Genomic DNA, 27,898 nt, shown 5'->3' with positions numbered 1-27,898 from the left:
AGCACCTGCGAGCTTTGTGAAGGCTGAAAGAAGCCATCTATGCTTCCTGTGGGGCGTCTTCAGCCCACCGATGTCCCACCTGAGCTTTTCTTCCGTGTCGGTTGGGACCTCCTCAGACCCTTTCCTACATCTGCTTCAGGAAACGAATGGGCTGCGGTCACTACCAATTACGCGACGCGCTACGCAGTGAGATGAGCGCTGGCGGACAGCTGTGCTTCAGGTGTGCAGGACTTTCTCCTCTGTGACGTAATTTTATTACGCGGTGCCCCACGTCAATTGCTTACTGACCGAGGCCGTACCTTCCGGTCCAATGTAGTCGACGATATCCTGCGCAGTTGCTCCAAGCAGCACAAGATCACCACGTCATATTATCCGCAGGCGCATGGTATCACCCAGCGCTTGAATTGCTTTCAAAGTACGTGTCGGCTGACCACCGTGACTGCCGACTTTGCAATGGCGTAGCTCCCGCCGCGACTCTGCTGCATACTCTCGCTTTTACCTTTAGTTTGCTCATGAAACACCTTTACCGTTAAACACCTTTCCTCCTTCCTCTGCAACTTCGACTAGTGAACATGCACGTGGCGCCATTGCTCGGGCTCACTACGGAGCCCGAGCCCGCAGTAGACTTGCTGCTTCCCAAAGACATTCAGAAGCACCATTACGAGCAGCTACACCGCGAGGAAGGTTTAGCTCCAGCGGGCCTAGTGCTACATTGGTCCCTCTCCCCATGTGTGGGCCGTCTGAAAAGCTCCTCTCTCGCTACACGGATGCATATCGTGTCCTTCGACAAGTGAACGACGTCACGTACGAGAGTGTCTGGATCAGTGCCACTACATATTCCGTTCCATTGCCCAGTGACGTCACCCCCGTTTCAAGACTCTATAATTGCCACCTTTCCTGTGCTGTGCCTGCAGTGGTGCCGGGCTGGCGCTTCTGCGGCCGGGGATCATACGATGTGCTACTGGAAAACGATGATGTGGGCCCTTGGAGTTAGTGCGACGTACTCATAAGCGGCCACTGCTGATCTGACGACGACGACGTGCCTTGCTTGGTGTCGGCTGGCTTCCATGTAGCCTAGTGCTTGCTGCCCCTCTTATGTACACACGCTGTAAATAGTTTCTCTACTGTGCTTTTATGTAACAAAAAATTTATTTATTTCACCTTTATTTGCTAATAAAGATTTCTAGATTTTTTTTAATTTTTTTTTTACAATGTAGGTTTTTCAGGCTCCTACCAGACTGGGCAATCTAACCAGATGAAGATGGAAAACGTAAAAACTGTGAGTATGCTACCACGGGCGCTATAGTGTACCGCTATTCGAAACTTTTTTATTCCAAGTCTGCAATCGGCCTTCCGCGATAGGCCAAACATTTTTTAGACCACCCTCACTTAGCCTGTCTGTCACGCGACGTCACGAAATCCGCGATAGCTGCCCAGCTCATATGACGTGTACACACTGATTATGCGTGAATGGACCGAACAAAAGAAAAATAGTTTTTTCTGATTCGACGCCTATTCGCCATTAGTCCTCGGCTATTGGTCGAAAGTTTTCGGGCTACACCCACCTCACCTGCATGTCACGCGTCACAAAACCGCGAAAACTGACCGCATCGAAGTGACTTGTACCCGTTACAGATGCATTAATATGCCGAACAAAAGTAAGTTTTCTTCTGAATTGCCTCGGGCTGCCCCTTTCGGAAAGGAATAAAAGATGGCTGCCGCCGATCGCTCAGGCGCTCGCTATTCGCACCTGCCGGAGAGTTCAGGTTTATTTGCGCCCAATAAAACTTTTTGCATGGCAGTGGGACATTTTGAAGCTCTTTCGGCACGTTTACGACCTCAATGTGCCAACTATTCTTTGCTGAGGATCTGTTTTAGCAGCATTTTTAACCTTTCGATACATGCCGCCGCAATTTTCGACCAGCCAGGGCGAGCTAAGTAAGAGAAAGGGGGCCAATCGCCGACGCCGGCACCACCCTCTTCATCCGGTTATCGATTTTCAGTGCACATGCTCGGTCCCATCGGATCCCTCTCCACTGGAGCGTGCTGCTCGCCTTTTGTCAGCCAATTAGATAGGACAAGCCGCTCAGTGTAGGCAATGTTATTCGTTTTTAAAGCAAACGAAAGGGACCTCTTATAAATGAGGAGAGTGTTTGACCGGTGTGTTCAGACAACCCTGCGGGTCACCGCCCGATGCTTGCGTCGGTGGTTACGCAAATCTGACGTCAGGAGATTAGAATAAAAACATATTGGAATAGTTTTACGTTATAGGGCCCCATATCTGTATACTCATAATGGTCTATGAGAAATAACTACGCCTAGATAACGTAAGCGCATTTCTCTCGGAAAATTCAAGGGAAATGACAACAAGGACAGACGCTATGCCTCTGTAATAAGAAAATGCCACTCCTACGCCGTTCTAAGTTGCCAATTCGGTGGCCTATCTCAGGTCATATTAGAGAAATATTTTGTACCTTTAACGAAATGCTTGGACTCTGCTGACTTAGTAACGAATAAACTTGCACTGTTTTTTTTTCGTATACACTAAAACCCCATTCCATGCGTCACAAAAGAGGGTTAGAATAAAGAAAATGTGTTGACGTTACCGCCTAAGCTAATAATACTAAGCGATATACAATGATCATCGCATAAAATAAAAATAGCATACAAAGCAGTAAAATTGGAATTTGTACACAAATATTATTTCCTGCTAACAAGGCTATTCAGTTTGCGCACAGATGTGTCGTGGTTTATTATGGAGGCAACGTCACGCGGTAAATTATTCCAATGACGTAAGTCCAGAAATAGTGGTGAATGATTAAGAAGGTTAGTGCGCACGAATTTACCTAGGACTTTCAAATCACGATCTAGGTGTGGAAAAATTGAATGAGCGGGTTGTATTTCACGTCGCGAATGACGAGTGATTGTGATAAAGCTTGTGAAAGTGGGATAACAGTGCCGGAAACCTTCGTTTCTCAAATGGTGGAAGGTTAAGCAAACATTCGACATCAGTGATTCCGGAATGATGTGGATAACTTCTTGCTTTAAATGAGGCAGGTGGCTTTATTCTGAAGGAAATGCTGTTTATTAATTAAGTTGAGTCAATGTAGGTTCCAAATGAATGACGCGTACTTTATATACTTTTTTCGTGGATACTTTTTTCGTGAAATACATAATTTATTTATAATGCGCAGCAGACTTGATTGAAATAAGTTCAAGGTAGGGCTCCTCCGCCACATTTTTCTTCTAGTGGTCGGGCTTCCACCGCCGATGCAGAGGGCACGAGCATGCTCACGATTGAGTTGTCGGGCGCGCTTAGTGGAATGGAGCTGCACAAAGCCCTATCTAAAAAAATAAATAATTAAAGGAATCTAATTCATTTACTGGCAGCATACGTTGTATTAGAAATTAGTGTTATAAAAAAAGTTAGTTGCCCACACAACGTTTGTTAACTAGGAAATATCTCGCATTCTTGGTTTGCCAAAGTCAGCTACCAAGCAAATAGATGCAATTAGAGAAATTTAGAAATGGAAGAGAAGAAACTTCCTTCGTGTCTTGCCATCGCTGTAATAATTCAAAAATCTGGATCATTACTACGGATCACCAGCTTTTCCAGGCGCAGATTGCTAACTATAGTTTCTTCTATTTTTGTTACAACAAAAACGTGCGCAGTATTGATAAATTATACTACTGAATAGGTGGCTCCTGAAATGCCAAAAGAAGGTCCAGTATGGGTGGGTGGAGCTTCCCCAGAAGCAGCAACCGGTGCAGTCATACTGCATGTACAGGCTCTTGGAAAGCTATCGACAACTCGCAGAGAGCGATGAGGAGATGACGTTGACACATACTCCACATAAGGCGTTGCGGCAAGGCTAGGAACGGAGGCCGTGACATCGGGTAGGTAGCTGTTCTTAGTCACAAGTAACGGGCGCATAGACCAGCATATATATTCGCAAATAAAACTGGCTTTAACACTGGCAACCTGAATATGTCAAGGAAAACAAATTCAAATGCGAATATGAACAATAACATTGCTTGCCTCTTAATCTCCACTTTTTCGTGCATTTCCTCGAACTAATGCTTCTAACTCTTCTTCTCTAGATGCTGGAACGCAAGGAGCCTGTTGTACTGCATTGGGCCGAAAACTTGCCGAATAGTCTTGAGGGATACGGATGTATGCAGGTGTTATACACTTCGAAGGAGTCTAATTATGAACTTAACTGTATCGTATCAAACGGGTGGTCTGAAAGCGTAAGTACAGCGTTACGTCACTATATGTGCTCACCCAACAGTGTGATTGTTTTCAGCGCCCAAGAACTGAGCCCTGTAATCAACGTAAGTGCATCAGACGTTGCGGTCTTCCCGATAGAGTGGTAGCTTCAACATAGTTAGCGATGCGGCAAATGCGCATGTGGTATAAGTTCCATATAAAATAGCAATCAGACACGTTTAAAACGTGAGCTGTTATGGGCTCATTCCAATAGCCGTTCGGTTGGCCATGGTGCGGCCGCCGCCGCCCAATCCGGTGTCCCGCGTCCATCGCAGCTATGGCCTTGCGTTCGAGGCTTCACGCGATGCCGCAGGAGTGCCACGTAGCGTGGATACGTGCTCACTGTGTATCGCCGCTAATTATTGTGGTGCTTATCAAGCCATACTTACCCAAGTGATTCGCGTTTAAATGTTTCGTGCACGCTGAAGCTTAACTTTGACATTGGGCCGATGCACCCTTTGAAAGGGAGGAGATTGCCGTTTCTGTATTGCGGCAAGAACGATGACGAAAAGAAGACTGATCTCTGTTTAGAAGAAACATAGCGAACAAGAAGGAGTGACCATCGCGCGGTATTAGGAAGTCCGTATTCTTTAATGCATGAGCCGGGCCTAAGCACGCAGAAAGTAATGCTCAGGTTGAAATACGACCTACTTAGCTCCCACGCCACTGACACAAAGGCAATCCTTGGCCTAAACCTAAGTAAAGTTTCTGACAACGTCAAACACGCAGCCATACTCGCAGGGCTTCAGGAGATCGGGGTCCGCGAGTAAACGTATCTACGCCACAGACTTCCCAACAAACAGAGAAGTCAGGATGAAATCCCGAGACATTGAATCCCCCACAATCAAACCAGGAAATAAGGGCACCCCAAGGGTCAGTATTGTCCCCTTTTCGTTTCAACATCGCAATGAGATGTTGAAATGAACCCCCCCCCCCCCCCCGCCCCTTCTGTTAGGTCAAATCGAGGACATAAAGTTCAGCATGTATGGGGAAGATATAGATCTCTGGATAAGCAAAAGGCGGTGATGCGGAAATAGAACACAAACTGCAGACAGCAGCAGACGCGGTTGTCGAATATAAGGCAGGTAGAGGGCTGTCGTATTCTCCGCAGAAATCCGAGCTACTCATTATTAAGTCAAAGGTCAGAAAGAAAAACTCCCCTCTGACAAAAACAGATCTCGGAATCGTAGTAGAAGAATGTCTCGTCCCGAGGGTCGAGGAAATTAGGATATTAGGCATGTTTATTCACACGAATGGACAGAACCCGAACACAATCAAGAAGCTAGAAAGTTGTGCCGCATAGGTAACGGGGATTGTAAGAAACATCTGACTTAAAAGCCACGGCCTCAAAGAGCGGAGCCTCCTAAAGATGACACAAGCCTATATCCTTTGCCGAATCTGTTAAGCAATTCCCATTTTTAAGATCAAAAAAGCGGAGCGTGATAAACTCGACGCCATAATTAGAAAATTTACTAAACAGGCACTTGACCTTGCCATAACCGCCTCAACCGAGGTGCTACACAGGATGAGTATGCAGAGCACATAGCAACAATTTAAAGTAGGCAGTCGGAATAGCGCAGCTAGAACGACTCAGCCAGTGAGCGACCGAGAGGACCATCCTTGGATGGATTGGCCTCCCGAATTACAGAGGCCAGCATGAAAAAACAGACATTCCTTCCGACACAAGAAAACACTTATTGATTGCGCAATTACCGTGAAATATGTACCCCGCACACAACAAAGAACGGAGGGAGCACAGAGCTAAAACCATAAAAGATTTAAAGATAAAAGAGCTGATGAGGTAGCCTACGTCGACGCAGCATGCGGTAGACACGGGGCTGCAGCCTCGGCTGTCGTAGATGGTTATGGAATACCCAAAATCACTGCCTCGTCACGCACTAGAGATGCATGTAATGGCTGAAGAAGTCGCAAAAGCGGTCGCTTGCACTGGTACACAGGCGAACGTAATCATTAGCGATAGTAAAACAACCATTTGGAATTTGTGCAAAGGAAGGACATTGGAGAAAGCTAGACGCATACTCCTCGGTAACCCAATTAATAGAAAAATGTCCCTTATATGGATACCCGCGGACGAATCTGTCCCAGGCAATGAGGCTGTACACGAGCTGGCCCGTGTTGTCTACCACCGGGCGGCTGCGGAACAGCCTGAAGGCGGCAGGAGGGGGAGGGGAATGAAAGATAGTGTAACTACATATCATGAAATTACTGAACATTACAAACTTGAAAGGAGAAGCCTCCCACATCCGAATCGGTCTCTCTCCTACAACGAGGCGCGTATGTGGAGGCAATTGCAATCCGGTAATTACATCTGCCCATTTTGGGTCTATCTTACGCAGACATGGGGACGAAAATGACGCCAAACGCAGAGATTGCGGCGAGGAGGGTACGCTAGACCACATAATCTGAGAATGTGCCGGTTCCCCAGGGATCAGCCAAAACATAGATAGTAGACAAGCCGGGCATGTTTGGCTGCGGAGCGAAGACCCCAACGTCCGTGGATGAATTCATAGTTGTTTGAAGGCGCTTCTTTTAAATTCTTCAAACGTTGTATTTATCCCTTCCCACCTGACATATTTACTGTTTTTTATTAACAGAATTTTCCTAATGCCATCCAAATCTTGGCCCATCCCCTGCAGCGGGTATGCGCCATCGTAGATGGATATCCTACTCTATCCTATCCGTCCTTGTGACTGTTCTTGCGGACTGAGTGCTTTTGATCCAGTTTCCACTTGCATAGTATTGTCACACGTATCAAGGGATGTGACATGTGCGCCGCATAGTCTCGCTATGTGCCTGCGTTACGACTTCGCAACGCGTTATGGCGCCTCCTCGCAAGGTACGAACCACTGCTAAAGAAGGGACTAGTAGAGCTATGCGCGAGGCTGCAACCAGCATACGTCGGGCTCCGTAGACCACCATGCAGAGACAGCACAAGCCGCAGCTCCCCGTCGACGCCGGGCGGACTCTTTAGTTAGTTCTCGAGAAAACGGCGGAAGACTTCGCTGCGAAGACCCTCTAGTGCGTGCTGCTGAAATTCGGCCCGACAGCCTCACCGGTGAGACAATCAAGTTCGTTCTGGTGAAAATGAGGCCCGGCAGCTTCGCCGTATGTGATGATCGTCAACGTAGACGTAATCGACTGGCTGGCCAATCGTGTGGTCGAGAGCCTCGCCCATACTAAGGTACAGGTGTCAGGACTCGCAGAAAGGCGGTGGCTATGGTTCAGTTGTGGTGCCACTGGAAGGCTGGCGTGGCTATAGGTGGCACCATTGCGCAGTGTACTCGGGAGCGCTGCCCGCCCCGAGTAGGTACCAAGTGAACAGCGCACGGTGACCGAAACGTTGGACCGTAAGGTTGAGCTCACATGTCGCCGCACACCGTTTCCCGTGGCGCAGGCTAGTGCAATAATGAATCATAACTGCTAGGGTGGCACATGTGCTAGCGTTGCTTACGAATACAACAAGCGTCACTTCGAGAAACTTCTGTGCGTGGCACTAGGTTTAGCCACTTCAGGTGATGGCCTTTACATCAAGAACGCCGAAGGCGACTTCATGTTTTACCAGTTTTACTACGCCGCCGAAAACCCAGATCGAGCACAGTGGGACGAATTTCATAGACTCAAACAACAGTGTCTTGGCACAATCGCGCAACGTTGATTTGTACTTCTCAGTCAGCCCCACCGATTTGCCATCTGCTCTCTCAACGTACGTCCTCTGGATGCACACAGGTTTGACGTCATGCATGACTACATCTTAATGCGAGTGTTCCTACACTTTTCTTCCGAGACCTCGGGTCGTCCACATGACATCGCCGTCTATAGGTATGTCGTGTCAGCAAGTACGACTGCGCATCGGGCATCGGGTGTGGCAGTAAGCGAACGAGGAAATGAGTGTGTACCATTCAAACTCGTAGGAGCACCGGACGTAGACTTTGCCGACGTGTATTGAGCACCGGACGTAGACTCCGATGGTATTGTGCTTGCCTTAGTGTATGTGTGGCAACTTGCTCAACTCCTGCTAAATCCTGCTAAACTCGCTCAGTATGGGAAGACTTCGGACCTCTTGGTGCATACCTTCGTTTCGTAACACAATGCGCCCCTAATTTTTACGGGCGATTTCGACGTGTAAACGCTAAGGATGCCCCACGACGCCTGCTTTGTACATAGTGTGCAAGAAGACCTTGGCCTTGAATTTGGGTCAAATACGCAATGCCGGTTCTTGCTCGGACATTGTATTCACAAACGTCAAAGGACCCATGTTGCCCCAATGCAAGTCCTTCTCGTGGGATCGTTCCCCACCTGCGGCAAGTTGTTTTTTCATCTACTTTCATTGCCATTAATTTATGATTTCTTTAATTCATTTAGCAAGTACAAGTAATTTCCCCTATGTTTTCCTTGGTGTCTTTGTTGGCTTCTCATGATATGATTCATAAAAATCGGGCCCCTCGGTTAACCCCCTTTCTTCTCGTTCTTACGTAACGAGGGTCTCGAGTCCGCCAACATTTATGCCTTTAGGCAGCATGTGCGCGTTTATTGACCAGGTGCCTTCACCCAGAAATATCGCGTACGCGTGACGCCTGCGGCAGAAAGGATGTTCCACATACGCCGTCAAGCTTTGTCAGTGGTGACACTGGCTAACACTCCCGAGGTTAGTTCTAGTAGTAACACATAAATAGCCAAGAATATCGAAGGGGGAACCACGCCGCGGTAGCTCAACTGTTTAAAGCATCCCACGCGTATGCGAAGACGTTGGATCGTTCCCCCCTGCGGCAAGTTGTTTTTGCACCCACTTTAATTGCCATTAATTTATTATTTCTTTAATTCACTTAGTACCAACAAGTAATTCCCCCTATGTCTTCCTTTGTGTCTGTGTTTTGGCTTCTCATGATATGTTTAGTGCGGTAAGGGAGGCAAGATGATAGCGACAAACAAATTGTTGGTGTCGCGGGTTCTTTTCATTTTTATTGCTTTAAACACGAGATATACTAGCACAAACTGGTTAAAACCTACCACACACACCAGCTATAGTAAATGTGGGGCAACGCCCAGCGTGTGAGACCCCAATTTCCTGCTAATGGGGACAGACTCACAGAAGGGTTTGATAGCTCAATGTATTATTATGAACGCTTGCTAGACGTTTGGGTACAATCAATTTAGGCTTAAGGGTTGACATTTTTTCTTTAGTCGGAATGAAACGAACAGCGATAGAATGGCAGCGGTACATGACACGTCGATAGGGTGACTGCCCCCTGATGTGAGGGCAATATGAAATTACTGCTGAATACATATCCACAAGTGTGCTTCTTTGTCTTTCTCCGGTGACCGCTATTCACCGGGCTAACAAATCATGAATGTTATCGCTCAGCGCAGTACGCGAGGCTCACTTATGGATAACGGTGTCGCAGTTTCTACGCCCACTGACGAAATTAGAGACGTTGTTTCTTTGGTGTTTTCTTCTTCTTTATTATTCGTGATTTCACTTCCGCTTTCATGTTTGTAGCATCGGCGCGATGCTTTTTAAGATGGGTGTATTAAAACGTGGGCTTCTTTATCTTTCTCTGGTGACCCCTGGGTCGCTATTTTGTAGCGATGCATTATGCTTTATTTTATGCTATTCTTATCATCCACCACACACGGCCGCCTGATCGCGTTGATAAGGTGGGCAGACCGTCACTCTGACCAGTGGCCAAGCGCGAAAAGCCTTACAAGGCATAGAATCGGAAAAGGCATCGCTACAAAATACCGGCCGTGTTCACTGGCGAACAAATAATAAACGTTATCGCTCAGCGCAGGGCGCGCCTGCATTTATCAAATATTTCTCGAACGCTATCGATGGTTCTATCTGTTGTCTCTTGTCACTGCACCTTCTGTAATCTGATGGTATGCGCGACACGAACTCGGTAGTACTTGTAAAACAGTGGTCACAGGAGAAAGAAGCACACGTGTCCATATAACTTCGGGCAAGTATTTAATGAACATTACGCATGCGCGCAATAACCTTAATGAACAAAAATGACAAAAGCTCTATTACGAATAAAATACATTGTGTAGTGCTTATTGGAATAAATTGTTTAATGTAGAATTAAAACACATTCGGTTAAACCCTAGCCCAGGAATGAGCAATATTTTTTGCCTATTTCCTAACCTAACTTGCAATTCTTTTCAGGCCTCCCGCACCAACCCAAAAAGGGGGAAAAAGTGCGTATATCTTTAACGATGGTGTCTTCTAAATAAAAATGTACTTGTACCTCCTAGAGAAAACAGAGGACTCATGCATGCACAGACAATAAAAGGGCGCCATAATACTTGGAACATCGGCAGCACAAGTCACAGTTATACTATCCTTACTGAAAGGTGCAGCTTCTGCTCCAAAGGCCCACCTTACAGGAAAATGCGTTTCGTTTCACAATGCGCATGACGTCAATGAATTTGTGCTAGTGTAACACTAGGAGTATAGAAATAAACTTTATTAGAACTTGCAAGCTAGCAATAATACGTGCAGGGACCCAATGCCTTTTAAAGAAGAAGTGCTAGAAAATATTTTTGGGGCTCGTGGAATTAGGTACGACTGAATGACAGTATATTTCATCGGCGCACAGAATCAGGATATGTTAAACTCACCAATCTATAATGATAGATTGAGGCTATACAGCAGGGGAAGAAAACGTGCAGGTTTAGGTATAATAAAAAAAAAGCTTTGGATTCCCGTTTGTAATGATTGGAAGCATTGAAAATAAATACTAAGCACTCCTTTTTTTATGCCTTTCACCAGGCTCGTTGAACGTTTTTGTTGGGGTTCTCCATGAACTAATATTGGTTCCTTGTGTATATTTGTTTATTATGAGGGCCAGATTATGGGTAAAACATGTTTATGCTAACTACGGCGTTAACAGAAAATTACGTATGCAGCCGAACCGGAACCTGAGGAGTTGCTTTTACGAGCTACAAAGCATGTATCGCGCTGGCCAGGGTGACTGCAAATGCAACAAAGACCAAACTTAGCTATGATGGGGCGGGGTGGACATTACGGCCAATGCACTAGCGAACTGAATTGTGTGTGAATGAGATACTGTCTTTGTAAGAATTGTTTACCAAGTGTTCGAATACATTATATTCGTTCAACGTTTCTTAGAGCGTGTAACTTAACTACAGGCAACTGAAATGCCTAATGCGCCTGTTCGAAAACGAAGAAAAAAAGAATCTTCGAAGGAAGTTGGGTTGTGATTCTGCAAGGTCGCGCAAATACGATGTCGTCTTCTTTTTTAATGCGAAAGCATTATATTTCCCATTACGCGAAAATTCGTCGGCATAGTCGGCATGACCTAAAGGTGGTACCTAAAAAATTGGTGTCCCACTCACGCTGTAAAGGCGATTGGACAGCGAGGCTGTAGGCGACAACTAGAACGATTACCCATTGCAACGTAGCTTGAAATTTTTCACGTAGCCGCATTGACGTGCATTTTAGCCTAATTATTAGCCTAAGACGGTTCAACGGCCTGCGACTTGTCTTACGCCGCTGCTTCGGGCTCCTACAAAGAGTGCGCCAGAGAGACGAGAAAGGCACTCAACGACCCTTTTCACCGCGCCTCGCATACGCACGTATGCAGCAGTTCTCACTTTACGTGGCCTTCCCATAGCATTGTCACAATACAAATCAATTGCTAGGCGGGTTCTTCTTTTACATGCGAAAGTGTAGTGACGTCAACTCCCTGCTTCGTATGCTACAGTGACCACTTCCCGTCAACTGCAGATTATGCAACCGTAATGTTTACCACGAAACGCTATAGGCGGAGGCGAGCTTTCTGGTTCTCTTTTTGCTTGCCGTCGCAAGGCCGGCGCGGCTGCTGCAACGAGCGCCATCGGCTAGTGCTCCAAGAAACCCAGCGGCGCACAGCTACTGATTTCTTGCCTATACGGACGCGATAGACCCATTGCGAGGTAGAGCTATGCAGATTCGCTCTGAAATGTCCGGTGGCGCAAAGAGTAAAAACACCTCACAAAATTCTAGGATTAACGGCGAATTTCTCAGGGAGGCATCTTCAAACAAAGTAAATTGCGGCTTTGAAGTGAAAATTCGGTAAATTTCGGCCACATAGGGAATCAAGCCCTGTCATTCAGGGTGCGAGACTAGCACGCTTCCCCGACTCCACGGCGGCTCCACGGTTTCCTTTGATTAAAGGCATGGAGAAAGAAAAACTAAGAAAAAAATTAGAAGAGAGCATTACGTCATGAAGCCATCCTTGGCAAGCAAACGCTCTGTGAAGCCCATACCTTTGCTCAGTGGTGGCCCAACGCTTAACATCTTGCGTCCAGATCAAGGAGCAAGAATCGAGATTTCCTAAGGTTTTTGGTTCCCAGTAGCTTGTGCCAGTAGTTTGTATTCGGTGCACCCTTGTTCAGCTGCCCTGCCGTCGCTGTGCCTGCTGAGCGGGAACCTTAAAACCAACCGCGGAACTTGACTTGTCATCACGTGTTGGGCCGACAGGTTTAGCTTCAATCGCGTTACACCATGTACCCTCCTAACTTTTTTCCGTCCTCCATGACTGAAGGTATGCCTAGTGCGTGCGTTATTGCACACGTGACGGCGCAGTCAATGGGGAGGCGATATCGCCACATCGTTAGTGTGTAAAACGAGCGCAATAAATAATCTATGGTAGGGACACTCAAGGCTACTTACGTGTGGGAATGGGAGAGCATCATAGTCGCTTTGGTGAAATGGGTTTTTATTAATTTTTTTTGCGCTTTTCTTGTCTATGCAAACTCTCGCCTGACTTCTCAGTGCGCCTCGGTAAGGCCAAATCAAAACTCCCCAAGCCTCTACACGCGCGCGCTTGCCCGCGAAGAGTTCGTAACTCGAAGGACCATTCAGCGGCGTTCTGTTGGGCAGTAATGCTTTTTACTGCGAAGGCATCATATGCCCCATTACGCGAAAATCCATCGGCGTGATCAAAAAATAGCAACAAAAGGGGGGGCAGCAAATGCCGCGCCCCTTTTTTATTATTGGTAGATAAGCCTGTGTACCTTAATATCCTATGCGCCGCGACAATTCTCTTTACAATGCCCAAACTAGTGAGAGAGGCTCTTTAAGTGCTAAGGAGTCGTGCTCCAACTGAACCGCAGATACGACCTTCCTAAGGCTTACAGTAGCATGTTTTACGAAGTGCCGTGGTGGACGCACATGTTGACAATATTTTTTGTACGTATGCTAACAAAATAGTGTATTTGTATTACTCATAAGAATATTTTATTGCTACTATCCCTCGACATATATTGTCAACTGTTGGTTGGTAACTGATGGTTCTCGTTTTGCGACCATTAAAGGTTACATAAGCGCCTGACTGCAAAAACACGGGTTGTTTTTCAGACATGCCGACGTTACCATTACGTTTATGCAAAAACCACAAAGCCTGATCATTAGAATTGAAGATGTTAGTAAGTACAACTAATATGTTTTGTCTTGATTTATTTCTCAATGATGCAAATTAATGAGTATTCAAAACTGCGACAAACAAGCAGACACCAGTTGATGCTTCCAGAGAGGCATGTGTAAAATTTTATGTTCTTGCTGCAGGACTCTGCAATACAGCATGTTAAAAGACTGAGCAAGCCAGACTGCTTAAAAATGCTACTCGGCGACGTTCGAGTCCATTTGAGTTCTTTTCACTTTTGGTAATAATTTAACACAATGCAGCGCCTTTGCGGCGTCTTTTGTTGTGGCTTCTCGCCATCCAAGTCGTAATATGTTTCGTACAAAATACCCTAAAAATAAAGGGTAACATTCAAATACAGCCCTGTATAACAGTTCCTTGATTCTCACGGGTGGATCATGTCCTATACATTCTACGCTTTCTTGTGCAAATTCAATTAAACTACTTTCATGGAATATTTAAGGAGATTTTAGGTAGAGAATGATCAGTTCCACTTACCGCACTTTATCGCATCCTTCACGAGACATAACTAAACACGAAACGCTTGTTGTGCGTGAAATAATTTTATGGCTTGCATATTTTACTAAACCTGCAAATCCTTTGAAACCGTGTCTGGACATCAACCTTCATATCAGCTTAGTTGAGGAACAACTACTTTAGCTAAAGATTTGCTATGATTTTTTTGTCCAAGTAGGGCGGTATCAATTGCACGTGAAATGTAGAACCAAAGGGTACTTTTCCGGCAATCAAAGTGCTAACAAAATATCACGCCGTAAATTTCTGAAGTATGTGTGAACGAAATGAATAGTATAGCAAAATAACAAATAAAAAACGATTGTCGATTTAACTGGGCCCATAAATGCTAAGAAAATGCACCGGTGACGGTAAGTGATGTAGAGCTTGATAGAAAAGTTGAAACGAATTCAGCGAATTTAGTTCTTAGGTTTTTTATGCGAATATAAGCTATTCCTGTATGGTCATGTGCGTGATGACTATTTACTTTATCCTTGGATTTGTACAATCGGAAGCATTCTGTAGCGTTTTGACCAAGATCGTGGACATGCCTTCGACTCCAATGTTTAGTGTAGTGAAAAACATACATTCTGGCATTAACGCTCAAACTGTTTTATGACACATGTACTCTTCTTCCAGGCCAGAAAGCTGCAGGAAAGTTTCTAGCAGGAGATTACGATGTTTTGTATGCAGAAGCTACATGCGTTATCTTGAGACACACACAAAATGATGGTGGTGAGGGTGAGTGTGATGTTTCAATTGGAGAAGGGGCTAACTTCATTTATTTCCATTTTCGGTTCGGTGTTCTTCAATATATCAAAACCGACAATATTTTTCTTTCTTTTCCCTACTATATACACATAACCTAAGCAGCTGGTATTATTTCCCTGCAAACAAATATACCCATGCCTTTTTCAGCGTGAAGGTAACTTTTGAAGAAGTCGCAGTTTCGGCTGAAAGTAGAAGCATCAATTGTGATGCAAGGATAGTAGTTTGTAGGCCGTATAAAGTTGGAAACATTCGCTTACTAGCTGAATTAACAAGCATCGTGTCAGCGTACACAAGCAAATTTAACATGAACACGTCACACTCAATGAGCGCGGACACTCGCTGCCGTAAACGCTGGACGCTGGTGTGAGCAAGCACGGCAGCTGCAGCAACGAGGCAAGTGGCCTTCTTGCGGCCTTCAATGCAAGAGCGCCGAGACACAGCTCGCAGAAAGGTATGAGCCGTCTGGAGATCCCTTTCATGATACGCTTGAAAGCTAATTAAGCTATGTCCGAAGGGCACGGGCAGCAATATGGTGCTTGTTTTAAAAACGAGGCTAAATATGTATTCCTAGCTGTCCAAACTTCCCGCGCATGAATTGAATCAGGATTAGTTTATTTTGGTATTCGTTCTTTATTTGGCAAACATTTCGGAGCAGTGGCTTGTGACATTTCTGACTCAGTAAATTTCCTTGGTGCGGTCACGTTGCGATTATTTCTGCGTAATCGCTCGCGGATGTGTACAGTTCCGATAGATTTGTTCTTGCTGCACGCAAGGCTTGAAACGTAGCCGTTTCTTAGATTGTAACACTTTGTAGCCAATATTTATTATCCACAGTAACTCGCTTGCTTTTGTGCACCACCACGAAACATTCAGCTTCGACCGTTCGCGTGCTATCGTTGTAGTCCGTCATTTATTGTGCCTATGTAGTGCGCATATACTGGAGTGAGCTCCCATTCACTCATTTATGCGCTGGCGATAGAGCGGGCGTGCGATTCTGTGCCAGTTGGGGTACATGTGTGTAGATAGAGCGCGTGAAACGTACTATGACAGGAAGCGGGCGCTAGTCCCTTTGTCATTGTTTAACGAGAGGTACTCACTTTTGCCGACGTTGCGGGGCTGAAACACTTTCTTTGAAGGCTACAACGCTGGCGAAGAAAGCTGTACATCTCAAATGCCGGTAACACATACGGACAGTTGCAATAACGGTTTTCGAACTTGGCTACAAAGATTCATTCCATTCCTTACTATGCCAGTCACTATATTTGCAGCCAACTACTACACATGCCTTCAATCCACATGATGCATTCCGGCATGACTGGAGCACAGTGCGTTAGTGAAAACTCCGTTGCGTTTCTGGCAGCTGATCGCACAGAAGCAAGGTAGAAGCTTCCTTCTGAAGCAAGGTAGTGCAGCTCTTACGCACCCGTTCCTGCATTGAGCGTCGGCGTCCACAGCGTAACCGAGCGAACGAGCACAACTAAGTATAAAAGAGCGAACGCGGAGCGCAGCGGTGGATTAAAGACGGCGATGGAGAGGAGAGCGCAAGAAGGAAAGCAGAGGAGGCGGGTGCAGCAGTACCATGCAGCCGAAGGCGGAAGAGGAGGGTATGGCGAAAGCGTGAGACGAAAAACGTAGTGCCGCGCAAGACGGGCTCTGCTGCAATGACCGCGACAAGATGGCGCCAGAGTAGCGCGCCGTCGTCTGTTCACCGATTGGACAATGGACAGTGCGTCCACCTATACTATATATGGAATTAAAACGCTGCATGAGCGCTGGTCGGTCTACGGCGGCGGCATTGAATCGCGGCCACGCGTCACCCACGCGCTGCCTCTCGCGATCGCCCAATCAGCGAGGTAGTCGCGCCACACTTCGCTCCGTTTGGAATGTGCCTCACGAGACAGGTCGTCCGCGCCAGCCATGCTAATCTAAGCGTTATCGTCCTAATATAAACCGTGTTAAATCTTCTTAATATAAACCGGCATATAAAGCGGAAGCTGCGCGTGCTTTACGAAGGTCCCGAAACGGACATTTGCTAGGGAAGAGTCAGCTCGGCGAACGCTTATGACCGCTTATGTACCAACCACGGCAACACCTAACTTTAATGCTGTAATCAGGAAGACTTTATTACGGTATTTTAAATGTAGCACCTGCGCGTCCCCGAGAAAATGCAATAATGTTCAGACAAACATCCCGAATACTCCTCTAGCTTCCCAGTGCGAAGTTGACACACTGTTTCCCACTGTTATTTTTGACAATATCCATTTGGTGTTCCTTTACGTCGCTTGGAATAAAGAATATGATCGATCTAATTACAGGCGTATATCCACGAATCAGTGATGTTCATCGACCAGTGCTTATGACGTCAACAGACCTTATCGTTGACGCGCAACCTTTTGGCGATCAATGCATCAAACCGGTTTTCGAATCACTTGCATTACATGTATACTAAAAAGATGGTTTTGCGTTGCTTCCAGTTAAACATGTGCCAATATATATTCAGGGCCACAATTGTGTTGATTTTCCGAACGTTAGTGGCGACTGCCGAAAATTAGCTATGACCGTATCGTACAATTCTTTATGTGTCCTTCAGTATTTCTCGTCGCAATAGCAGGTGTGTAGGTGACTGTGAAGATGCTGAATTGGAGCCTAACGTCGGTATCTTTTGGTCTAGAAAGCGTGATCCGACAAGGCATAGACATTTTGTGACTGGATGACGCGCGCATACTTATACTGCGCACAACATGAACAATGCTGGCCCACCTTGTTGTAGAGCTCAAAATTTAGGCAACACATTCCACTTTTTATTTTGTATTCAAGTGGCTTTATTGCGCTACACACTCTATTCCCGCACCTACTATAGCATTAACGAACTATCCTTGTTTCCCTTGACTGGGTGTTCTTCTCAAGAAAGGTGCCATTTGTCGAATACCTTCTATGATCCTTTCAAAGCAGCAATTATTTTTAAGTAACCGCACACTTGTCTAGATGCTTGTTCTGATTCGCTCCCAATTCTGGTCCTCTTAGTGTCCTTAGCACTGTCCCAGTCGGATGAGGCACTCGGACCAAATGTGCAAGTTATGGTATGGCGCAGTAATTTGGATAGGGTGCCTTGCTTTCAAAGCAGCCTCTCGCTAGGCAGCGATCTCGACGAAACTTTTGTGAGCACACAATCACTGACAAATTTTCCATAACCACAGTATAAGTCCGCAGTTTTCTGCGGCCATCTACCATTGCCTTTACTGGCATCCTCAGAGGTGGCATCATTAAGCTTGACAATATTTGGATCTAGTTACGGTGGCTTGCGAAAGAGAATTTTCTATAGGTTTATTGACCGTGATACAACCTTTGAAAGTGACAGCCTAGCGAGCCTTTCGCATTTATCGGCAAGCGTCGGAGATTTGGCCAACATGGTCTGCTTTTATGGGCACGTTTACCGTGTTGAGTCGGCTTTCTTAATATAGGAAAAACGATGTGCTAACAATACCATTGAACAGAAACAAAGCAGCGACCAAGCGTCAAGGATGTTCAAGGTTTTCCTGGATAATATTAGAGTTGACTGAAGAATGAATAACAAGAAGGTCAACATATCAGTAGGAGATAATTTGAATTTGCTACGTACATTATGCTGCTTTAGAAGAGGAAGATGAATAAAGCGCAGAGGTAAGAAAATACCGTCTTCCATATACCTGCATAATGCAATATCTTAGCACCCTCAGAAACAAATAATCAGAGTTATGTGCCCATAAACATTCAGAAAGTTTTTAGAATCATCGCAAAGCAACAAGAGGTTTTATGAATATGTGATATATGTATAACTGCTCCTTTGATCAGTCTACTAAAGATGCAGGACCCTAAATGTATCTATATCAAATTATTGTAAAAATACTCTTTTGTCACAAATGTTGTTTTCTACATTTTCAGATGAACCTATATGTACAGCGTGGGTTCGGGCAAGCACTGTGGAACATCTACACCTTCAATGCCGAGACGCATTTTTTTCTTTGTGTAAAGCATGTCAACCACGAGTGTATTCCTGGGAAAGAATCACTGCTGTGAGCCACACTACGTAAAAGTGGTCGTAATGAACAGCTTTTGTGTTTGCAGCATATAGCGAAGGCATTTCAGCAATAATAACCAACTTGCTACTACACGTCAAATAAATCCAACAATTATTTGTTAAACTTCAAGACAGAGTTAAAGTTGAATAATAATTACTTTGCAGCTGAACATATGTTAAAACTAAAGCAGCCGGATACTAAGAACTGTAATGACGTTGCTTTCTCAGAAAGTAACAGTAAGCAAATGCTTATGGTTACCCTGGAGAACCTCGCAAGGTGTTTTCACTATACGCAGATGCGACATGCTCTGACGCAGCACGTGAAATAACTGCAGGTACCAGGCCTGAGGCAACGCCGATGCGATGTGAAACGCCGACAGTGGGCCTATGGGCGTCGCCCCTAATGTTGCACGCGATGAGACCAACCGAAGAGCGTCGGCAAAGAAAGCATCATGTATGTTTCGCCTGACGTTTATCGTCCGTTCCGCTCTGACAAGTCGCTGCCCTACGTCGTGCTATAGGCATAAAGTTTACCCGCAGGAACGCTAATTCTTGTGCACAGAATGCTCACGCCAGAAACGAAAGGCAGACACAAAACCTCCTGGCTCTGGCAGAGCGAATTAAGCAGGGCATGACAGCGCGTTGCACTGGCTTCCTCACTTTTCACCAGCGTGACGGCGCTTCCTTCGGTGGCGGCGGTGTGAAGGCAGCTCCAGTGTCCGCTAATTATTTCGAGCACGAAGTTACGCAATTATATATTAGTAGTTTCACATATTTTCGACAGCGAAAAAAAGAAAAAAGACGCGCGGTAGTTAACAAGGTGTTATTGGGTTTAATATGTCAAAAACGAAGATCTATCATAAGGCACGCCGTAGAGAGAGACTCCTGAATAATTTTGACCACCTGGGATTCTTTATTGTGCACGCGATGAACAGGACATGGGCGTTTTTTTTTTTTTTTGTCACCGCCGTTGAAATCGGGCCGCCGTGACCACGATCCCATTCCGCGCCCTCGGGCTCTGTCGCGCAGCGCCATAGCCACTACGCCACCACGGCCGCTACTCGGTAGTTGCGCCGAAAGGAAATAAGCAATGACAGTGACAGCAAGCTTTAGCGCTGCTGTTGGACTCCCCGGAAGGTGTTGTAACTATACATGGGGGCGACAGATCGGCGCGACGCAACAAGCAAAGAAACTGCTACTGCGTAGAGTGCCTCGATGTACTCCTCGCCCTCCGCTCCGTACAGTGACTCGATGTGCTCGTCTTCCGCCACTCCGCACAGAGTGGAGACAACCGCGGCGTCCACTATGGCATTGGCCACGGGAATGGCGGATACACGCGAGCGCCGGCAATGCGCCCCTATGGCTTCCGCCAAAGCCGTCTACTACGGCCTGCACCATTCTCGTGCCCAACTCCTTAGCAGACGCTGCGGTTGTCTTCACCCTGTACGCAGCGGCGGGCGAGGTGGACATCGAGGCACTCTACTAGTGCTCAAAAGGTACAGCCCCCTGGCGGCTGCCACGCGCCTGACAACGCCTGTGGCGTCGCAGGCGTCGCCGTTGGATTTGCACGAGGTGAGGCTGACGGAAAACCATAGGCGTTTGCCAGCGCCCGGCTAAGCATTTCATAACGTTAGCTTGATATTCTAGATCGCTTCCACTCACACCAATGCGTACACGGAGCAGATGAGCAGGAACACTAGCGTGTTCCCCATTTGAGCACGCACAACGCCCGTGCCACCAGGGAAAGGCAGAGACCGAAGTCGACCCAAATGAGCCGAGCGTTGACGCTACGCCCTATTTTGTTCTTTCTTTTTTTTTAGTCCAAAGCCCGCTCAGCGTCCCTGCAGTCCCTCTAAAACTCCGCGTGCATACAGCGCATGTGCCGTCGATAGTGGGACAGCACGCCGACAGCAGTGGTGGCGCCGATCGCATGTTCATCAAACGTCCGCGTTTTCGCTATGGCAATAAAACGAACACACCGTGAAGCTCGCAGGAGCTTAGCGCTGAAGATCAACTCATTTTACTAGCATGCAGGCAATACCGGCGAACAAAACCAACAAAGTACTGTGGGCAAGAATTGAGTTTAAAAAAGAAAACTAAAGCGGATAATTAACCCCTCAAAGCCGATCGCCACTCAAGATAGCCGATCTCTTTCATTAAGAGAATGATGGAGGGTCGCTTGTGCATTTTTCATCTTTCGTGCTGCACTTTTCAGAAATGCTATTTTCTGAACAATAACGGCCGATTTTAGTTCTACCACTGCGAAGCTTTATGGTAGACGTTCCTATTGAAAATATGAAGTTAATCTTCATAATAGTCTAGTTCCATGTGCATAAATTTTGATATGGTGATGCATATAAAAATTCTACTACGCGCGTGGCACCGCAAAGCGCTGGCAGGGGTTTGACCCAGGTGTGAAGTCAAATTGTGGCGTAAAATGAAGCTGCTTTCGTGCTTCCTTCTTTTCATCTCGAGGTGATACCGATTGCCGGTTTCTGCCCCTACCTATAGTAATAAGCACAGTTACTTCAACAGCTGGGGTGAGACGGCTAGCTTTGTAGCGTGTTGTGGTGAAGCTTCATTTGAAATCGCCATTCGTTTACGCCATAAATAAGCTGCACGGGGAGCCGCTATTTCCGGTCTCTCGTGGATGATGAGGTTTATCGAACAAATAATTTGACGGTGGTTCTTCTTAGAGACATGGCCCTTTTCAACTAGCCGAACGTTGAACTAAAGTTTTATGACGGCTGTTTTCAAATGTTAATAAACATCTGCGGCATGATGTAAATAAAAAATTAACATATATGATTGCACATCTTCTACTGAATCGCTTTGGGGTTTATTTCAAGTATTATCCGCCCTTCCGAGAAACAACTCGATTTTAACGAGAATCATGCAAAACGAACAGATTGCACTGCTGTGTGTACTGCGTCCAGAGGGTGTTGTAGCAAATCCTAAATTTTTCCTGGAGAGTCTCTGTTTATCCATATAGTAATGCCATCTGTGTATATTGTATGCTTGTCATTGGGATTGGCAGCCGGGCTTTGTACATGCGGAACAGTGCTTGATTTAGCAATGTCGGAGAAAGGAAGGGACCTTTTGGTATGCCCTTAAATGGGCACTGATAGATTTGCTCTCTAACTCTGAATATGAATGTACGTCCCCGAAGTCTTGCACATAGCTGTGGATTTTATTATCACCGCTGGTGTTTGATAGTTCCGCCAGCATGGCTTTATGAAACATGAAGTAGAATGGTTTCTTTAAAAGATAGATGGCGAGAGTAAACTTTACTTGCAATTCGGGTGTTCTTTTATGTCCTGGTGCAGTTAGACGAGTGTCTACTGTGGGAAAAGATTGTTGCGTAGGTGGTGGATTCTTTCGTGGTGTAGTACGAGCCTGTTGAGGATGATGGGTCCCAATGCTTTCCCCAAAGAGGAGGTTAGAGATGTGAGTTTAAGGTTAGCTAGTGCGATCACCATGCCTCACTTAGGTATGAAGATGTTGGACGCTTACTTTACTCCTCTTGTAGCTGTCCATCATCCCGAACTATTTATCTGTTTAATGACAAATGGGAGATCCTTATTCCAGAGTTTCTGAAGTTGCCTCTGAGTTGTCGAGTCCTGGCTTGGAGCATTGTCTGATGGCACCTCTGAGATAGCCCACTCTTGCTCCGCCATTGCTGACGGTTCTCCGAAAATGGTCTTCGGTATCCACCCTGGCGTAGTCCTTGTATTGAGAGATTTTGACTTGAGGTATATGTACCTACTGTAGTTGATTAAATAAATGGGTCTATAAATAGGTACTTGTCAATACGTTCCTGAAAAGTGTGCGAAATTTGTGGGGGATCTACAAGTGCTCGGATAACATGCCACGCTGGACTTACACAAAGTGTCTTGTTGTGCCTCTCACAAGTAGCTTGCGTGAGTTGTAATGCATAGTCTTGTATTCGAACGTCGATCCCGTCTATGCAGGCCTTAAGCTTGCCGCTGGTTTTGCAGTGTTTCAATCTTTTCATCTAGAGGTGTTCGATTTCCTAGAATTGAAGTAGGCATTTGTCGACGTGCAGTTGCACTAGCTTTATTTTTTTTAATAAGTGAGGTGTGTTCGTGGGTGAATGCGTGCAGCACTAATATCGTGCCTTTAGGGCTTGTTTATGCTTTTTATACTTCCTAATGCATTTCACAACGAGGCGTTCTGTAACATCTCATGTACAAAACTATGTGGTCACGTGTGAGTGTATTATTCATTTTTTCCAAGTCGATATCTTAGATCCTTTAATCAGTCTAAATTTGGGTATTGCATTCCTATCAACAGTTTTGACATGTGAAGCCTTCTGCTGTTAGCATCAGCGTAGTGTCTCCACAAACGCTAGCATTTCTGTTGTGCATCTGTGAGAATACCAATCCACCATGCTTACATTGGCGTGAAGGGAACGGACGGAACTTTTCAAGATTCATACGCTTCCGTGTTCTCTCTCATCTTACACACAATTGAGGTGCGAGTCCTCCAGCGCCGGTGATGGCACTCCTCATCCCACCAGTGTTGTGAGACGCCCTGATAAGAACCAGCTGGCTGTTTCTGCCGCACAGTGCGAATCGCGTAGCGTGCTGCATCCACGAAGCATGTCACCCTTACGTATTGCTAAAGCACCATCTGAGGAACTTCGACGTTATATTTTTTTTTATCGTTTTCGATGCATTGACCGTGAGATGAAACTGCCAATTTCAATTCCGATAGCAATTAGATCAATGCTCGAAGCGTCTTCCCGGCGCGTGAAGGAGGTTGTTTGAAGATTCGTACGTACGTATATATTGCCACATACTCAGTGACCAATGTTGTACCGATGGTTAGTTTCAAACCCTGTTACATCAGCACGGCAGCCCGATACGCTACCCATCTCACCACTGACTACCCACTGACAAAGATAAGTGAGGTAACGGTTACATACAAACATACATACACATGTAGATACGTAGATACGTAGGCACAAACATACAATTATAGATAGGTAACCGCAGGAAAGTGCGATAAGTACCCTAAGAGTGCTCACGCATTAAAAGCCGTGCCTTTCTACTTCTTTGCAACATTCCTTCTCCTTTCATTTGATTGTATTCGTACAACCGCCCTAAAACCTTAAAGTTTTCTTTTGAGAATGTCATATACAGGCTTTAAATGAAGCGAATTACACCTGGAAAGCCCCTTTCGCAGGCTATGATGGGGCCCTACGGTTTCCCGTTGTACTCTTCCTGGCAGTTTCGACTACATGTTGGCTACTTGTTACATGTTACATGTAAGGAGTTGGCTACATGTTACATATTTCTCTTATATGCGAGAGACAGAGACGGCCACGATAAATCTTTAATGTTTTTTTTTTGTTTTCTTCGTTCTCATCATAAATGACTATCAAGATTGAAAGCATTTCTTCTTTGAAGAAACGACGAAAATTGTTATTACCGGAATCTTGAAAAGTCAAAATCTTTCTTTTTTCAAATAAAGTCAAGTAAATTTTTGTTTTTGTTTACAAAACTGCTTTTATTATTTTCAATCTTACTGCTGGCTAGACCATAGTGGGTTGAGCTATACCACCTAGGACCTACCAATAAACCGGTCTACCGTAGAACACAACCTCAATGTACGAAGCCGACATAGACTACACTTATTTTCATATTTAGCGTTTCAACACTGTGAAAGGTACGCAAGGACTTCCTTCGCCAAAATGCATTTATCTCTGCATTTTGTGGTCAAGATGTAGGTATACAGTTCTGAATCATCTGGATTTAGTTGAACACGTTGCGATTAAATTCTTTCATCTTTTGCGGCCAATTCATAATTTTCCTGACGTCATCTTTTCGTGACGTCAGCAGAATTGCGCAATTACATGCGACACCACCCAGCAGCTGTAGCTTTCAGCCAGTCTGTAAGTTCGATACGTGCCAACAGCGTACGCTAGGCCGGCCAGCGCGGCTCGCAAAACGCTACGTTAAAACAGAAAAAAAAGGAAAATGAATGAATGAAAAATGACAGGGCTCTTTCAATTTTATGAACTACAGTCTTCTTTATTTTTATAGTTATAACTATGCCTTAAGGAAGAAGAAGAACGTAAGTTTTATTTTCAAACCAATGAGATTCGAGTCCGGCGTCCTTTTAGTGGCTCTGGGCAGCCGCCGCGGACGCGGTTGTGAGGCCTTGCCTTGAACCGGCTTCCTTGGCTCGCTGGACGGCCGAACATTTTTTTTTTTTTCAACTAATCGCTCGCAAGAAACAAGAAAGTAATTTCCGTGGGAACGTCGCCACTGTGAAAAGTATTACCAACATGAACAGCATTGCGCAGAATTGATGAAGCGGAGTATAGAGTCAATATGAAAGTTTTCTTCTTGAGGAGAGCGAGTGGTCGTGCGCACTTGGGTAACTTTATTGCAACCGATGCCAAACGAGTTAGTGCGAGAGCTTAGTGCGCATATTGTCGCAACCGCTGCCACGTAACTGCTTCGAGTTTCGGGAAAAAAACAAATTTTTTTGGACTCTTTAATGTTGCCTGGGAAACTTGTGAAGCTTCACATGCGTTGCATAAGCGAAACGAAGGTGCGCTGGCATGTAGGAAGTATTGCAGCGTTGCTCGCTGCAACTCACGCAGTACATACTGGGTCACCTGCAATTAAAAGAAAAAAAAAACTGCGTAACACACCTGGCATGATGATATTTATTGCGTCAATTGAGCATGCACATATTTTGTGCCCTTTATCGGTCCAAGAGAGAGTGTACTGCGCAACGTGTTTCGGTAGGAGAAAGATTGATCACTGACACTACATAAAAATTTCATTTCGTTTACCTCACCTAGCAGCATAGCAAATTTTGGTTATTCACGGAAAGGTGTATAACGGGAAGGTGCCCTCTAAGAAGTTTTCAACTGCAAGAATGTTTCTAATTAGTTAATTAATAGCAGAAACAGAAGTATTTGAAGTGCCGGGAACCCATGATTTCAGGAGGTGAGCGTCACCGCTAACACAGACACCCTGTCCACTTCGCCGTGCGCCTTCCCTTCAAAATCGAACTTCCTTCCCTGCGTTATAACATAACGGAGCCAGAAGATTCGTGATGGACAGGTCACGGGACCTGCCTTGTTCTCTTGCTCTCTCGCGTTTTTGCAAAGTGGCACACTTCCGGGGACGGTCTCACGTGCTAATTGTAGTGCTTATGTCGTTTCGCGCACCGCATCATTTTTCGCGCCCTGCACGAGAGCACCTTATTAACAGTAAAAGTGCGTGCCACAGTCACGAGCACTGAGACCGACGCAGGCGGATTAACGGTTACTATCGCGCATTGGCACCCGGTAGAAAACAGATGATAGTTTATTACTCTACGCGCGCGACTACACGACGTAGAAGCAAGCAAACAAAAGGGAAGTACGCCCCTCTTGCTACTAGACGTAGTAAAGCAGACTCCCAGTTTCTCGGTTTGTAAGTTTTGTTATTTCTCTAAACTTTAAATCTCCTACTTAAGCAATCTATCAGACAATTAACTAATAGTGCCTTGAATAATTCTCGTGTTCACGTGCCACAGTGCGCGACGTCACAGCACTGCAACTTACGTAGGCGCACATGAGCGACTGTCGTCGACCCTACGACTGGGAGCGCGGAGCCTACGAGGTGAAAGGCGCACGACCTTTTGTTTGAAATTCCAGCCCCTTTCGTGGCGTGTAGCGGTGTAATACTTTGCAGACACGATCGTCAGCGCAATGATCTTTTCATAAAACGATTATTTTTTTCATAAGAAATGCTCTTTGTGCCGCATAATATTGAGCCGCCTAACGAGCCCGACAGATTTGCTCTGAATGCACATCAAGACGTGGCGTTATGAGTGACGTTATCCAAGAGGCCCCTCTGCAACGGATGGGGCAGTGTAAATCCCCGCCGCATAACATAGGCCCCATACGCAGTAGGCCGCTTCGAGAGAGCCATTAAAAGCGTCGGAATATTGATCTACTTACCGCGTTATATGCGTTCTGTTAAGCCGCTATTGACTAAGAGTGTAGCAAAAAAAAAGAATGACGGATCACCAAAGAAAAAAAAGTATCGGAGTTCGTCAGCGAACGTAAAAACATTGAAGCCGTCCACGACTCATGCCGTGGACGGTTTCAGGTCGTGCCCGGCGCCGTTATGATTGTGAAATGCCGTCTTGCATGGTCTCATAGTCCAGTGCGCCAATACGTCAGATGACCTTGTAGGGTGCGACGTAGGCTCGCAAAAGTTTCTCACTAAGTCTTCGTCGGCATGTCGGGGTGCCAACCCAAACACGTCGTCGGGCAGGCATTACATGTAGCGTCGTCGAAGATCGCCGTGTCGGCTGTCAGTGCATTGCTGGCTCTTGATGTGCAGGCGGGCATGTCGCCGTGCTTCTTCGGCACTCTACAGGTTGGCGGCGACTTCGAGATTTTCTTCGTCTGTAACGTGTGGCAGCACGGCGTCGAGTTCCTTCAATAAACCAGTTTGAACGGTGTGATTTGAGTTGTTTCTTACCACGCCGTGTTGCAAGCGACGGTTACGTAGGGAAGGGCCGCATCCCAGGTCTTGTGTCCGACGTCAAAGTACGTGGATAACATGTCGGCGAGGGTCTTTCTTATTCAGGCGCTCTGTAAGGCCGTTCGTCTGCGGGTGGTAGGCGGTCGTCCTTCGGTGAGTTGTCTTGCTGTATTGCAGGACGGCTTGAGTAAACTACGCCGTAAAAGCAGTGCCTCTGTCGGTGATCAGAACTTCTGGGACACCATGTCGTAACAGGACGTTCTTCACGAGGAATTTAGCCACTTCGACTGCACTACCCTGGGATAAGGATTTTGTTTCGGTT

The 27,898-nt window shown here is 45.9% G+C and overlaps 2 long non-coding RNA genes across 3 annotated transcripts in view; both read left to right on the top strand.

The window, feature by feature from the left end:
* LOC126529216 (uncharacterized) overlaps window positions 1–13,721 on the top strand; it is a 530,839-nt gene extending 517,118 nt beyond the window's left edge. For both annotated transcript variants that reach the window (XR_011896100.1, XR_011896101.1), the window contains 4 exons: window positions 1,218–1,279; window positions 4,102–4,251; window positions 10,455–10,486; window positions 13,653–13,721. This is a non-coding gene — a long non-coding RNA (uncharacterized lncRNA). The remainder of the gene's footprint in view (window positions 1–1,217; window positions 1,280–4,101; window positions 4,252–10,454; window positions 10,487–13,652) is intronic.
* An 851-nt stretch (window positions 13,722–14,572) lies between these two features.
* Window positions 14,573–19,187, top strand: LOC126529218 (uncharacterized). Its single transcript, XR_011889927.1, has 2 exons — window positions 14,573–14,970; window positions 18,922–19,187. It is a non-coding gene; the product is annotated as an uncharacterized lncRNA (long non-coding RNA).
* Window positions 19,188–27,898: the final 8,711 nt, after the last annotated feature.

The sequence above is a fragment of the Dermacentor andersoni genome, chromosome 8 (genome assembly GCF_023375885.2).
Source record: "Dermacentor andersoni chromosome 8, qqDerAnde1_hic_scaffold, whole genome shotgun sequence".
NCBI lineage: Eukaryota > Metazoa > Arthropoda > Arachnida > Ixodida > Ixodidae > Dermacentor > Dermacentor andersoni.
This window is presented reverse-complemented; position numbering and strand designations above follow the sequence as displayed.